At 50.6% G+C, this 12759-nt stretch overlaps 1 long non-coding RNA gene across 1 annotated transcript; it reads left to right on the forward strand.

The window, feature by feature from the left end:
• Nucleotides 1-305: 305 nt before the first annotated feature.
• LOC135566396 (uncharacterized) lies at nucleotides 306-7593 on the forward strand. The gene is made up of 3 exons (XR_010462070.1): nucleotides 306-390; nucleotides 941-1108; nucleotides 7577-7593. It is a non-coding gene; the product is annotated as an uncharacterized LOC135566396 (long non-coding RNA).
• Nucleotides 7594-12759: the final 5166 nt, after the last annotated feature.

The following is a 12759-nucleotide window of genomic DNA, read 5'->3' on the forward strand; positions in this document are numbered from 1 at the left end:
TTATAGAGAGGAGACAGAGAATCTCATATGTAGATTAACTGTTTCCCCAATGACAATGAGAGGAACAGAGAACTCTATGTCAGATTAACTGTTTCACCAATAGCCAATAGAGAGGGACAGAGAGAACTCTATGTCAGATTAACTGTTTCACCAATGACAATTTGCCGAATGTCGGCCAACTCTCTCCCGCTGCCGGCCACTGGACTTCCTGTCATCACCATATTTGGTAGTGAGTGGAAATGCAAACCGGATGCTTCACATTTCTTCATGGGGTGAACCATCTGGCTCGTTGTTCTGTGTTTCCAGGGTGACAGAGAGACGTTTGAGAACTACTACAGGAAACAGAGGAAAAAACAGGCCAGGCTGGTGCTGCAGCCCCAGTCTAATATGGTGAGGAGGGTTCCCCTCTCTATCTGTTCCCCTCTCTATCTGTTCCCCTCTCTATCTGTTACCCTCCTCTATCTGTTCCCCTCCTCTATCTGTCCCCCTCTCTATCTGTCCCCCTCTCTATCTGTCCCCCTCTCTATCTGTTCCCCTCTCTATCTGTTCCCCTCTCTATCTGTTCCCCTCTCTATCTGTTCCCCTCTCTATCTGTTCCCCAGTCTAATATGGTGAGGAGGGTTCCCCTCTCTATCTGTTCCCCTCTCTATCTGTTCCCCTCCTCTATCTGTTCCCCTCTCTATCTGTTCCCCTCCTCTATCTGTTCCCCTCTCTATCTGTTCCCCTCCTCTATCTGTTCCCCTCCTCTATCTGTTCCCCTCCTCTATCTGTTCCCCTCCTCTATCTGTTCCCCTCCTCTATCTGTTCCCCTCCTCTATCTGTTCCCCTCCTCCCTCTGTTCCCCTCCTCTTTCTGTCTCTGTGTTCCCCTTCTCTTGTTCTCATCCCCTGATCAGTAGTTCCAAACCTCTGTCTATAATGTGTGTTGTTTCCTGGTCCAGCAGGAGACCGTGGAGGGTTACCGGCGCTACTTCAACCAGATCGTAGGCTTCTTCCTGGTGGAGGACCACGTTCTGCACTCCACACAGGGACTGTTGACCAGAGCCTTTACTGATGAACTGTGGAACATGGCCCTGTCTAAGATCACTGCCGTGCTCCGCACACACTCTGTGAGTACACACACACACACACACACACACACACAACATACACACACACACACTCTGTGAGTACACACACACTAAATACACAACCACACACACACACTCTGTGAGTACACACACTAAATACACAACCACACTCTGTGAGTACACACACACGCACACACACACACACACACACACACACACACACACACACTAAATACACAACCACACTCTGTGAGTACACACACACACTAAATACACAACCACACTCTGTGAGTACACACGCACACACACACACACTAAATACACAACCACACTCTGTGAGTACAGCTAACACACCCCTGGATGTGAGGGGGAGTGAGTGTCCTGGCTCGACAAGGTCTGTGGGGTCATGGAGTGCTCAGCCCTGTGGAGTGCTCAGCCCTGTGGAGTGCTCAGCCCTGTGGAGTGCTCAGCCCTGTGGAGTGCTCAGCCCTGTGTCGTTTTACCATTGAAAGTGTTCTAGCAGGGGGCTAAAGCCTCTTATCAGTGGGAGAGGACCAGGGTAGCAGTCACACTAACCCTAGCAGGGGGCTAAAGCCTCTTATCAGTGGGAGAGGACCAGGGTAGCAGTCACACTAACCCTAGCAGGGGGCTAAAGCCTCTTATCAGTGGGAGAGGACCAGGGTAGCAGTCACACTAACCCTAGCAGGGGCCTAAAGCCTCTTATCAGTGGGAGAGGACCAGGGTAGCAGTCACACTAACCCTAGCAGGGGGCTAAAGCCTCTTATCAGTGGGAGAGGACCAGGGTAGCAGTCACACTAACCCTAGCAGGGGGCTAAAGCCTCTTATCAGTAGGAGAGGACCAGGGTAGCAGTCACACTAACCCTAGCTGTAGGGTTTGACCAGGCCTAGCAGGGGGCTAAAGCCTCTTGTCAGTGGGAGAGGACCAGGGTAGCAGTCACACTAACCTAGCAGGGGGCTAACGCCTCTTATCGGTGGGAGAGGACCCGGGGTAGCAGTCACACTAACCTAGCTGGGGGCTAAACCTCTATCAGTGGGGAGAGGACCAGGGTAGCAGTCACACTAACCTAGCAGTAGGGTTTGACCAGGCCTAGCAGGGGCTAAAGCCTCTTATCAGTGGGAGAGGACCAGGGTAGCAGTCACACTAACTATGGGGGCTAAAGCCTCTTATCAGTGGGAGAGGGCCAGGGTAGCAGTCACACTAACCCTAGCAGGGGCCTGAAACATCAGTGGGGAGAGGACCAGAGGTAGCAGTCACACTAACCCTAGCAGTAGGGTTTTGACCAGGCCTGGGGGCTAAAGCCTCTTATCCCAGTGGGAGAGGACCAGGGTAGCAGTCACACTAACTAGCAGGGGCTAAGAAGCCTCTTATCAGTGGGAGAGGACCAGGGTAGCAGTCACACTAACCTAGCAGGGGGCTAAAGTCTCTTATCAGTGGAAGGACCAGGTATGCAGTCACACTAACCTAGCAGTAGGGTTTGACCAGGCTTGTCTAGCAGGGGGCTGAAGCTCTTATCAGTGGGAGAGGACCCCAGGGTAGCAGTCACACTAACCCTAGCAGGGGGCTAAAGCCTCTTATCAGTGGGAGAGGACCAGGGTAGCAGTCACACTAACTCCTAGGCAGGGGGCCAAAGGGGTCTCTTATCAGTGGGAGAGGACCAGGGTAGCAGTCACACTAACCCTAGCTGTAGGGTTTGACCAGGCCTAGCAGGGGCTAAAGCCTCTTGTCAGTGGGAGAGGACCAGGGGTAGCAGTCACACTAACCTAGCAGGGGCTAAAGCCTCTTAAAGTGGGAGAGGACCAGGGTAGCAGTCTCACACTAACCCTAGCAGGGGGGCTAAAGCCTCTTATCAGTGGGAAGGACCAGGGTAGCAGTCACACTAACCCTAGCAGGGGGCTAAAGCCTCTTATCAGTGGGAGAGGACCAGGGTAGCAGTCACACTAACCTAGCAGGGGCTAAAGCCTCTTATCAGTGGGAGAGGACCAGGGTAGCAGTCACACTAACCCTAGCAGGGGCTAAAGCCTCTTATCAGTGGGAGAGGACCAGTCACACTGGTAGCAGGGGGCTAAAGCCTCACACAGGGTAACCCTAGCAGTGGGTTTGACCAGGCTCAGGGGGGCTAAAGCCTCTTATCAGTGGGACCGGGGAGGACCAGGGTAGCAGTCACACTAACCTAGCAGGGGCTAAAGCCTCTTATCAGTGGGAGAGGACCAGGGTAGCAGTCACACTAACCCTAGCAGGGGCTAAAGCCTCTTATCAGTGGGAGAGGACCAGGTAGCAGTCACACTAACCCTAGCAGGGGCTAAAGTCAGCCTAGGGTTTGACCAGCAGTCACACTAACCTAGCAGGGGCTAAAGCCTCTTATCAGTGGGAGAGGACCAGGGTAGCAGTCACACTAACCTGGCTGTAGGTTTGACCAGGCCTAGCAGGGGGCTAAAGCCTCTTATCAGTGGGAGAGGACCAGGGTAGCAGTCACACTAACCCTAGCAGTTTGGGCCTAAAGCCTCTTATCAGTGGGAGAGGACCAGGGTAGCAGTCACACTAACCCTAGCAGGGGGCCTAAAGCTCTCTTATCAGTGGGAGAGGACCAGGGTAGCAGTCACACTAACCTAGCAGGGGCTAAAGCCTCTTATATGGGGAGAGGACCAGCAGCAGGAGAGGACCAGGGTTTGACCAGTCACACTAACCCTAGCAGGGGGCTAAAGCCTCTTATCAGTGGGAGAGGACCAGGGTAGCAGTCACACTAACCCTAGCTGTAGGGTTTGACCAGGCCTAGCAGGGGGCTAAAGCCTCTTATCAGTGGGAGAGGACCAGGGTAGCAGTCACACTAACCCTAGCAGGGGGCCTCTTTTGGGAAGGGACCAGGCACTAGCAGGGGGCTAAAGCCTCTTATCAGTGGGGAGAGGACCAGGGTAGCAGTCACACTAACCCTAGGCAGGGGCTAAAGCCTCTTATCAGTGGGAGAGGACCAGGGTAGCAGTCACACTAACCTAGCAGGGGCTAAAGCCTCTTATCAGTGGGAGAGGACCAGGGTAGCAGTCACACTAACCCTAGCTGTAGGGTTTGACCAGGCCTAGCAGGGGGCTAAAGCCTCTTATCAGTGGGAGAGGACCAGGGTAGCAGTCACACTAACCCTAGCAGTAGGGTTTGACCAGGCCTAGCAGGGGGCTAAAGCCTCTTATCAGTGGGAGAGGACCAGGGTAGCAGTCACACTAACCCTAGCAGGGGGCTAAAGCCTCTTATCAGTGGGAGAGGACCAGGGTAGCAGTCACTAACCCTAGCAGTAGGGTTTGACCAGGCCTAGCAGGGCTAAAGCCTCTTATCAGTGGGAGAGGACCAGGGTAGCAGTCACACTAACCTAGGGTTTGCAGGGGCTAAAGCCTCTTATCAGTGAGAGAGGACCAGGGTAGCAGTCACACTAACCTAGCAGTAGGGTTTGGGCTAAAGCCTCTTATCAGTGGGAGAGGACCAGGGTAGCAGTCACACTAACCCTAGCTGTAGGGTTTGACCAGGGCAGGGGCTAAAGCCTCTTATCAGTGGGAGAGGACCAGGGTAGCAGTCACACTAACCCTAGCAGGGGGCTAAAGCCTCTTATCAGTGGGAGAGGACCAGGGTAGCAGTCACACTAACCCTAGCAGTAGGGTTTGACCAGGCCTAGCAGGGGGCTAAAGCCTCTTATCAGTGGGAGAGGACCAGGGTAGGTAGCAGGGGCAGCCTCTTATCACCAGGGTAGCAGTCACACTAACCTAGCAGTAGGGTTTGACCAGGCCTAGCAGGGGGCCAAAGCCTCTTATCAGTGGGAGAGGACCAGGGTAGCAGTCACACTAACCTAGCAGGGGGGGCCTCTTATCAGTGGGAAGGACCAGGGTAGCAGTAGCAGGGGCTAAAGCCTCTTATCAGTGGGAGAGGACCAGGGTAGCAGTCACACTAACCCTAGCAGTAGGGTTTGACCAGGCCTAGCAGGGGGCTAAAGCCTCTTATCAGTGGGAGAGGACCAGGGTAGCAGTCACACTAACCCTAGCAGTAGGGTTTGACCAGGCCTAGCAGGGGGCTAAAGCCTCTTATCAGTGGGAGAGGACCAGGGTAGCAGTCACTAACTAACAGGGGCTAAAGCCTCTTATCAGTGGGAGAGGACCAGGGTAGCAGTCACACTAACCCTAGCAGGGGCTAAAGTCTCTTATCAGTGGGAAGGGACCAGGGTGGGAGAGGACCAGCAGATCACACTAACCCTAGCTGTAGGGTTTGACCAGGCCTAGCAGGGGCTAAAGCCTCTTATCAGTGGGAGAGGACCAGGGTAGCAGTCACACTAACCCAGGGGCTAGGGTTTGACCAGGGCACCTGGCAGGGCTAAAGCCTCTTATCAGTGGGAGAGGACCAGGGTAGCAGTCACACTAACCCTAGCAGTAGGGTTTGACCAGGCCTAGCAGGGGCTAAAGCCTCTTATCAGTGGGAGAGGACCAGGGTAGCAGTCACACTAACCCTAGCAGTAGGGTTTGGGCCTAAAGCCTCTTATCAGTAAGGAGAGGACCAGGGTAGCAGTCACACACACAGGCCTAGCAGGGGCTAAAGCCTCTTATCAGTGGGAGAGGACCAGGGTAGCAGTCACACTAGCCTAGCAGTAGGGTTTGACCAGGCCTAACGGGGCTAAAGCCTCTTATCAGTGGGAGAGGACCAGGGTAGAGTCACTAACCTAGCAGGGGGCTGCGCCTCTTATCGGTGGGAGGAGGACAGGTACTTAGTCTACTAACCTAGCAGTAATTTGACCAGGCCCTAGCAGGGGGCTAAAGACCTCTTATCAGTGGGAGAGGACCAGGGCAACAGTAACACCTAACCTAGCAGGGGCTAAAGCCTCTTATCAGTGGGAGAGGACCAGGGTAGCAGTCACACTAACCTCGCAGTGGGCTAAAAGCCTCTTGTCAGTTGGAGAGGACCAGGGTAGCAGTCACACTAACCTAGCAGTAGGGTTTGACCAGGGCTGGCAGGGGGCTAAAGCCTGCTTATCAGTGGGAGAGGACCAGGGTGAGTCACACTAACCCTAGCGGGGGCTAGAGCACCTCTTATCCAGTGGGAGAGGACCAGGGTAGCAGTCACACTAACCCTAGCAGTAGGGTTTGACCGAGGCCTAACGGGGACTCAAAGCCTGCATCTCAGTGGGAGAGGACCAGGGTAGCAGTCACACTAACCTAACCCAGGGGCTAAAGCCTCTTATCAGTGAGAGAGGACCAGGGGTAGCAGTCATAGCCCGAGCAGTAGGGTTTTGACCAGGCCTAGCAGGGGCTGGAATCTCCTTGCTGCGGTGGGAAGGACCAGGGTTGCAGTCACACTAACCTAACGGGGAGGCTACAAGCCTCTTATCAGTGGGAGAGGACCAGGGTAGCAGTCCACTAGCCCTAGCTTGGGGATAAAGCCTCTTATCAGTGGGAGAGGACCCGGGGTAGCAGTCACTAACCTGGCAGGGAAGCAAAGCCTCTTATCAGTGAGAGAGGACCAGGGTAGCAGTCACTAACCTAGCGGGCCGGTTTTGACCAGGCCTAGCTTGGGCTAAAGTCTCTTATCAGTGAGAGACCAGGGTAGCAGTCACACTAACCCTGGCAGTAGGGTTTGACCAGACTGTTGGCCCCTAGGACTGCATGAGACCCAGCAGTCCCAGGCTGTGAGACCGCGTGAGTCCCAGGCTGTGAGACCGCGTGAGTCCCAGGCTGTGAGACCCCGTGAGTCCCAGGCTGTGAGACCCCGTGAGTCCCAGGCTGTGAGACCCCGTGAGTCCCAGGCTGTGAGACCCCGTGAGTCCCAGCTCTGGGATATCACCACCATCATCCCTGACTGATGTCCAATCGCCCCTGATACCTCTTTCTCCACACTTCTGAGCTCACAGCTCTGTTACCATAGTCACACTAGTTCAACTGCTGTTCTTGTTCCAGTCTGTCCCCATCAATCTGTCCCCATGAGGCCAGTCTGTCTCCATGAGGCCAATCTGTCCCCATGAGGCCAATCTGTCTCCATGAGGCCAGTCTGTCTCCATGAGGCCAGTCTGTCTCCATGAGGCCAGTCTGTCTCCATGAGGCCAGTCTGTCTCCATGAGGCCAGTCTGTCTCCATGAGGCCAGTCTGTCCCCATTGGGCTGCAATGCCCTGAGGTCTTCATTAGACCAGTGGAGCCCTGCTCAATGCTGCTCACTGGGAGGGCCTGCCAGGAACAAGGGCCTAGATACCACTTATCATTCCTAACACCAAGGCTTCTAGATACCACTTATCATTCCTAACACCAAGGCTTCTAGATACCACTTATCATTCCTAACACCAAGGCTTCTAGATAAGCCCTTATCATTCCTAACACCAGGCTTCTAGATAAACCCTTGCCATTCCTGACACCATTCCTGACACCAAGGCTTCTAGATAAGCCCTTACCTCACCCAGAAGGCTGGGAGTAACACTTTCCCTTTCCCTTTTGATTGTGATGGACTTCCGCCCCCGCCTCTTCCTTTCCAGTCGTACTGCAGTGATCCGACCTGGTGCTTTGCAGCTGAAGAACCTCATTGTCATATTTGCAGACACATTACAGGTGAGTCTTGTCCCAGCTCTTCAGACTGGGTGATAAGATAGTATGAATTAAACCTAGAGCTCTTATAAGGTATGAGTGAAGCAGCTGTTTGTTGTCTGTTAATGTTCTGTATTATGTTGTGTTCCGTGTTCCGTGTTCCATGTTCTGTGTTGTGTTCTGTGTTCTGTGTTCTGTGGACCCCAGGAAGAGTAGCTGCTGCTTTCACAACAGCTAATGGGGGATCTGATCCAATACCCAAGCAGTTTTGGTCATTAACCAGTGGAGCAGATTGTGATGCCTCTGGTTTGTAACCTCCCCTCTCTCTCTCCAGGGTTATGGCTACCCAGTGAACAGACTGTTTGACCTGCTGTTTGAGATCCAGAGACCAGTACAATGAAACTTTGCTGAAGAAATGGGCTCTGGTGTTCAGGAGATCTTTGAACTGGACAACTACAGCCTATCCCGTAGAGACTGAAGAAGAGTACAAGTCTGTCGTTAGTAGATTCCCCTTCCGACGCAGAAATTGAAAAGGTGTGTCCTTCATTCAACACCCTTTATTGTAAAACGGACTAACTTCACGACATCGAGATGCGATAGGAATGTCAACTGCTTGGAAATGTCAATGGTCTATATGCTCCTTATAGAGGTCAAGGGGTTAAATAACCTGGGTTGTAAAGTCAACAGTCACTCTCCCTCCTTATAGGGTCCAAGGGTTAATAACCTGGGTTGTAAAGTCAGCTTTAGTCTATATGTCGCCTATAGAGGTCCAAGGGGTTAAATAACCTGGGTTGTAAAGTCAACAGTCTATATGGCTCCTTATAAGAGGTCCAGGGGCTTCAGTTAAAGTAACCTGGGTTGTAAAGTCAACAGTCTATGTCCCATATTACTCAGGGTCCAAGGGCTTCAGTTAAATAACCTGGGATTGGTAAAGTCAGCTTGATCTATATGCTCCTTATAGAGGTCAGGGTTAAACAACCTGGGTTGTAAAGTCAACAGTCTATATCCTCCCTTATAGAGGTCAAGGGGTTAAATAACCTGGGTTGTAAAGTCAACAGTCTATATGCTCCTTATAGAGTCCAAGGGCTTCAGTTAAATAACCTGGGTTGTAAAGTCAACAGTCTATATCCTCCTTATAGAGGTCCAAGGGGCTTCAGTTAAATAACCTGGGTTGTAAAGTCAACAGTCTATATGCTCCTTATAGAGGTCCAAGGGGCTTCAGTTAAATAACCTGGGTTGTAAAGTCAACAGTCTATATGCTCCTTATAGAGGTCCAAGGGGTTAAATAACCTGGGTTGTAAAGTCAACAGTCTATATGCTCCTTATAGAGGTCCAAGGGTTAAATAACCTGGGTTGTAAAGTCAACAGTCTATATGCTCCTTATAGAGGTCCAGGGTCAGTTAAATAACCTGGGTTGTAAAGTCAACAGTCTATATGCTCCTTATAGAGGTCCAAGGGGCTTCAGTTAAATAACCTGGGTTGTAAAGTCAACAGTCTATATGCTCCTTATAGAGGTCCAAGGGGTTAAATAACCTGGGTTGTAAAGTCAACAGTCTATATGCTCCTTATAGAGGTCCAAGGGGTTAAATAACCTGGGTTGTAAAGTCAACAGTCTATATGCTCCTTATAGAGGTCCAAGGGGTTAAATAACCTGGGTTGTAAAGTCAACAGTCTATATCCTCCTTATAGAGGTCCAAGGGGCTTCAGTTAAATAACCTGGGTTGTAAAGTCAACAGTCTATATGCTCCTTATAGAGGTCCAAGGGGCTTCAGTTAAATAACCTGGGTTGTAAAGTCAACAGTCTATATGCTCCTTATAGAGGTCCAAGGGAGTTAAATAACCTGGGTTGTAAAGTCAACTAGTCTATATGCTCCTTATAGAGGTCCAAGGGGTTAAATAACCTGGGTTGTAAAGTCAACAGTCTATATGCTCCTTATAGAGGTCCAAGGGGTTAAATAACCTGGGTTGTAAAGTCAACAGTCTATATGCTCCTTATAGAGGTCCAAGGGGTTAAATAACCTGGGTTGTAAAGTCAACAGTCTATATGCTCCTTATAGAGGTCCAAGGGGTTAAATAACCTGGGTTGTAAAGTCAACAGTCTATATGCTCCCTTGAGGTCCAAGGGGTTAAATAACCTGGGTTGTAAAGTCAGCTGTCTACATATGCTCATATAGAGGTCCAAGGGGTTAAATAACCTGGTTGTAAGTCAACAGTCTATGCTCCTTATAACCTGGGTTGTAAAGTCAACAGTCTATATGCTCCTTATAGAGGTCCAAGGGCTTCAGTTAAATAACCTGGGTTGTAAAGTCAACAGTCTATATGCTCCTTATAGAGGTCCAAGGGGTTAAATAACCTGGGTTGTAAAGTCAACTGGTCTATATCCTCCTTATAGAGGTCCAAGGGGTTAAATAACCTGGGTTGTAAAGTCAACAGTCTATATGCTCCTTATAGAGGTCAAGGGGTTAAATAACCTGGGTTGTAAAGTCAACAGTCTATATCCTCCTTATATAGGTCCAAGGGGTTTAAATAACCTGGGTTGTAAAGTCAACAGTCTATATCCTCCTTATAGAGGTCCAAGGGGTTAAATAACCTGGGTTGTAAAGTCAACAGTCTATATCTCCTTATAGAGTTCCAAGGGGTTAATAACCTGGGTTGTAAAGTCAACAGTCTATATGCTCTTATAGAGGTCCAAGGGGTTAAATAACCTAGGTTGTAAAGTCAACAGTCTATATGTCTTTATAGGGTCCAAGGGGTTAAATAACCTGGGTTGTAAAGTCAACAGTCTATATCCTCCTTATAGAGGTCCAAGGGGTTAAATAACCTGGGACATGTAAAGTCAACAGTCTATATGCTCCTTATAGAGGTCCAAGGGGTTAAATAGCCTGGGTTGTAAAAAGTCAACAGTCTATATCCTCCTTATAGAGGTCCAAGGGGTTAAATAACCTGGGTTGTAAAGTCAACAGTCTATATGCTCCTTATAGAGGTCCAAGGGGTTAAATAACCTGGGTTGTAAAGTCAACAGTCTATATCCTCCTTATAGAGGTCCAAGGGGCTTCAGTTAAATAACCTGGGTTGTAAAGTCAACAGTCTATATGCTCCTTATAGAGGTCCAAGGGGCTTCAGTTAAAAATAACCTGGGTTGTAAAGTCAACAGTCTATATGCTCCTTATAGAGGTAACCAGGGGTTAAATAACCTGGGGGGTTAAATAACCTGGGTTGTATTTGTTGTCTCCCAACAGCAAGACTTTCCAAAGAAGCCACGTGTCTCAGTCTGTGCCTCAGATCTACGTTCAGGTCAAAGAGTTCATCTACGCCAGTCTGAAGTTCTCCGAGTCACTGCATCGCAGGTGAGTCAGTCGGATCACCGGCTGCTTCTCAAATCACTACCTATTTCCTGTGTCGTGCACTACTTGTGACCAGAGTCCATTGGGCGTCGGTGAAAAAGTAGTGCACTATGTAGGGAAGTGGTTGCCGTTAGGGACACCGAATAAAGCGGTTGTATTTTAATACTGTGGGTCAGTCTTAACATCTTGTTGTGTGCTATTTGTTAATAACTGGGAGTCTGTTCCCTCTCTAGGGTCCCTAGTACAGGGGTTAATAACTGGGAGTCTGTTCCCTCACTAGGGTCCCTAGTACAGGGTTAATAACTGGGAGTCTGTTCCCTCTCTAGGGTCCCTCGTACAGGGGTTAATAACTGGGAGTCTGTTCCCTCTCTAGGGTCCCTAGTACAGGGGTTAATAACTGGGAGTCAGAGCCTGGCTGGTCCCTCACTAGGGTCCCTAGTACAGGGTTAATAACTGGGAGTCTGAGGGTCCCTACAGGGTTAACTGGGAGTCTGTTCCCTCTCTAGGGTCCCTAGTACAGGGTTAATAACTGGGAGTCTGTTCCCTCACTAGGGTCCCTAGTACAGGGGTTAATAACTGGGAGTCTGTTCCCTCTCTAGGGTCCCTAGTACAGGGTTAATAACTGGGAGTCTGTTCCCTCTCTAGGGTCCCTAGTACAGGGTTAATAACTGGGAGTCTGTTCCCTCACTAGGGTCCCTAGTACAGGGTTAATAACTGGGGTCTGTTCCCTCACTAGGGTCCCTAGTACAGGGTTAATAACTGGGAGTCTGTTCCTCTCACAGGTCCCTAATTACAGGGTTAATAACTAGAGTCTGTTCCCTTCACTGGGTCCCTAGTACAGGGGTTAATAACTGGGAGTCAGAGCCTGGCTGTTCCCTCACTAGGGTCCCTAGTACAGGGTTTAATAACTGGGAGTCAGAGCCTGGCTGTTCCCTCACTAGGGTCCCTAGTACAGGGGTTAATAACTGGGAGTCAGAGCCTGGCTGTTCCCTCTCTAGGGTCCCTCGTACAGGGGTTAATAACTGGGAGTCTGTCTCACTAGGGTCCTTAGTACAGGGTTAATAAATCTGGAGTCAGAGCCTGGCTGTTCCCTCTTTCACTAGGGTCCCTAGTACAGGGGGTTAATAACTGGGGAGTCTGTTCCCTCACTAGGGTCCCTAGTACAGGGGTTAATAACTGGGAGTCAGAGCCTGGCTGTTCCCTCTCAGGGTCCCTAGTACAGGGGTTAATAACTGAGTCAGAGCCTGGCTGTTCCTCACTAGGGTCCCTAGTACAGGGGTTAATAACTGGGAGTCAGAGCTCTGGCTGGTCCCTCACTAGGGTCCCTAGTACAGGGGTTAATAACTGGGAGTCTGTTCCCTCTCTAGGGTCCCTAGTACAGGGTTAATAACTGGGAGTCTGTTCCCTCACTAGGGTCCCTAGTACAGGGGTTAATAACTGGGAGTCTGTTCCCTCACTAGGGTCCCTAGTACAGGGGTTAATAACTGGGAGTCTGTTCCCTCACTAGGGTCCCTAGTACAGGGGTTAATAACTGGGAGTCAGAGCCTGGCTGGTCCCTCACTAGGGTCCCTAGTACAGGGGTTAATAACTGGGAGTCTGTTCCCTCTCTAGGGTCCCTAGCACAGGGGTTAATAACTGGGAGTCTGTTCCCTCACTAGGGTCCCTAGTACAGGGTTTAATAACTGGAGTCAGAGCCTGGCTGTCCCTCACTAGGGTCCCTAGTACAGGGGTTTAATTACTGGGAGTCAGAGCCCTGGCTGGTCTCCCTCAACTAGGTCCCTAGTACAGGG

This window comes from Oncorhynchus nerka, unplaced genomic scaffold (genome assembly GCF_034236695.1).
Source record: "Oncorhynchus nerka isolate Pitt River unplaced genomic scaffold, Oner_Uvic_2.0 unplaced_scaffold_5194, whole genome shotgun sequence".
Classification (NCBI taxonomy): domain Eukaryota; kingdom Metazoa; phylum Chordata; class Actinopteri; order Salmoniformes; family Salmonidae; genus Oncorhynchus; species Oncorhynchus nerka.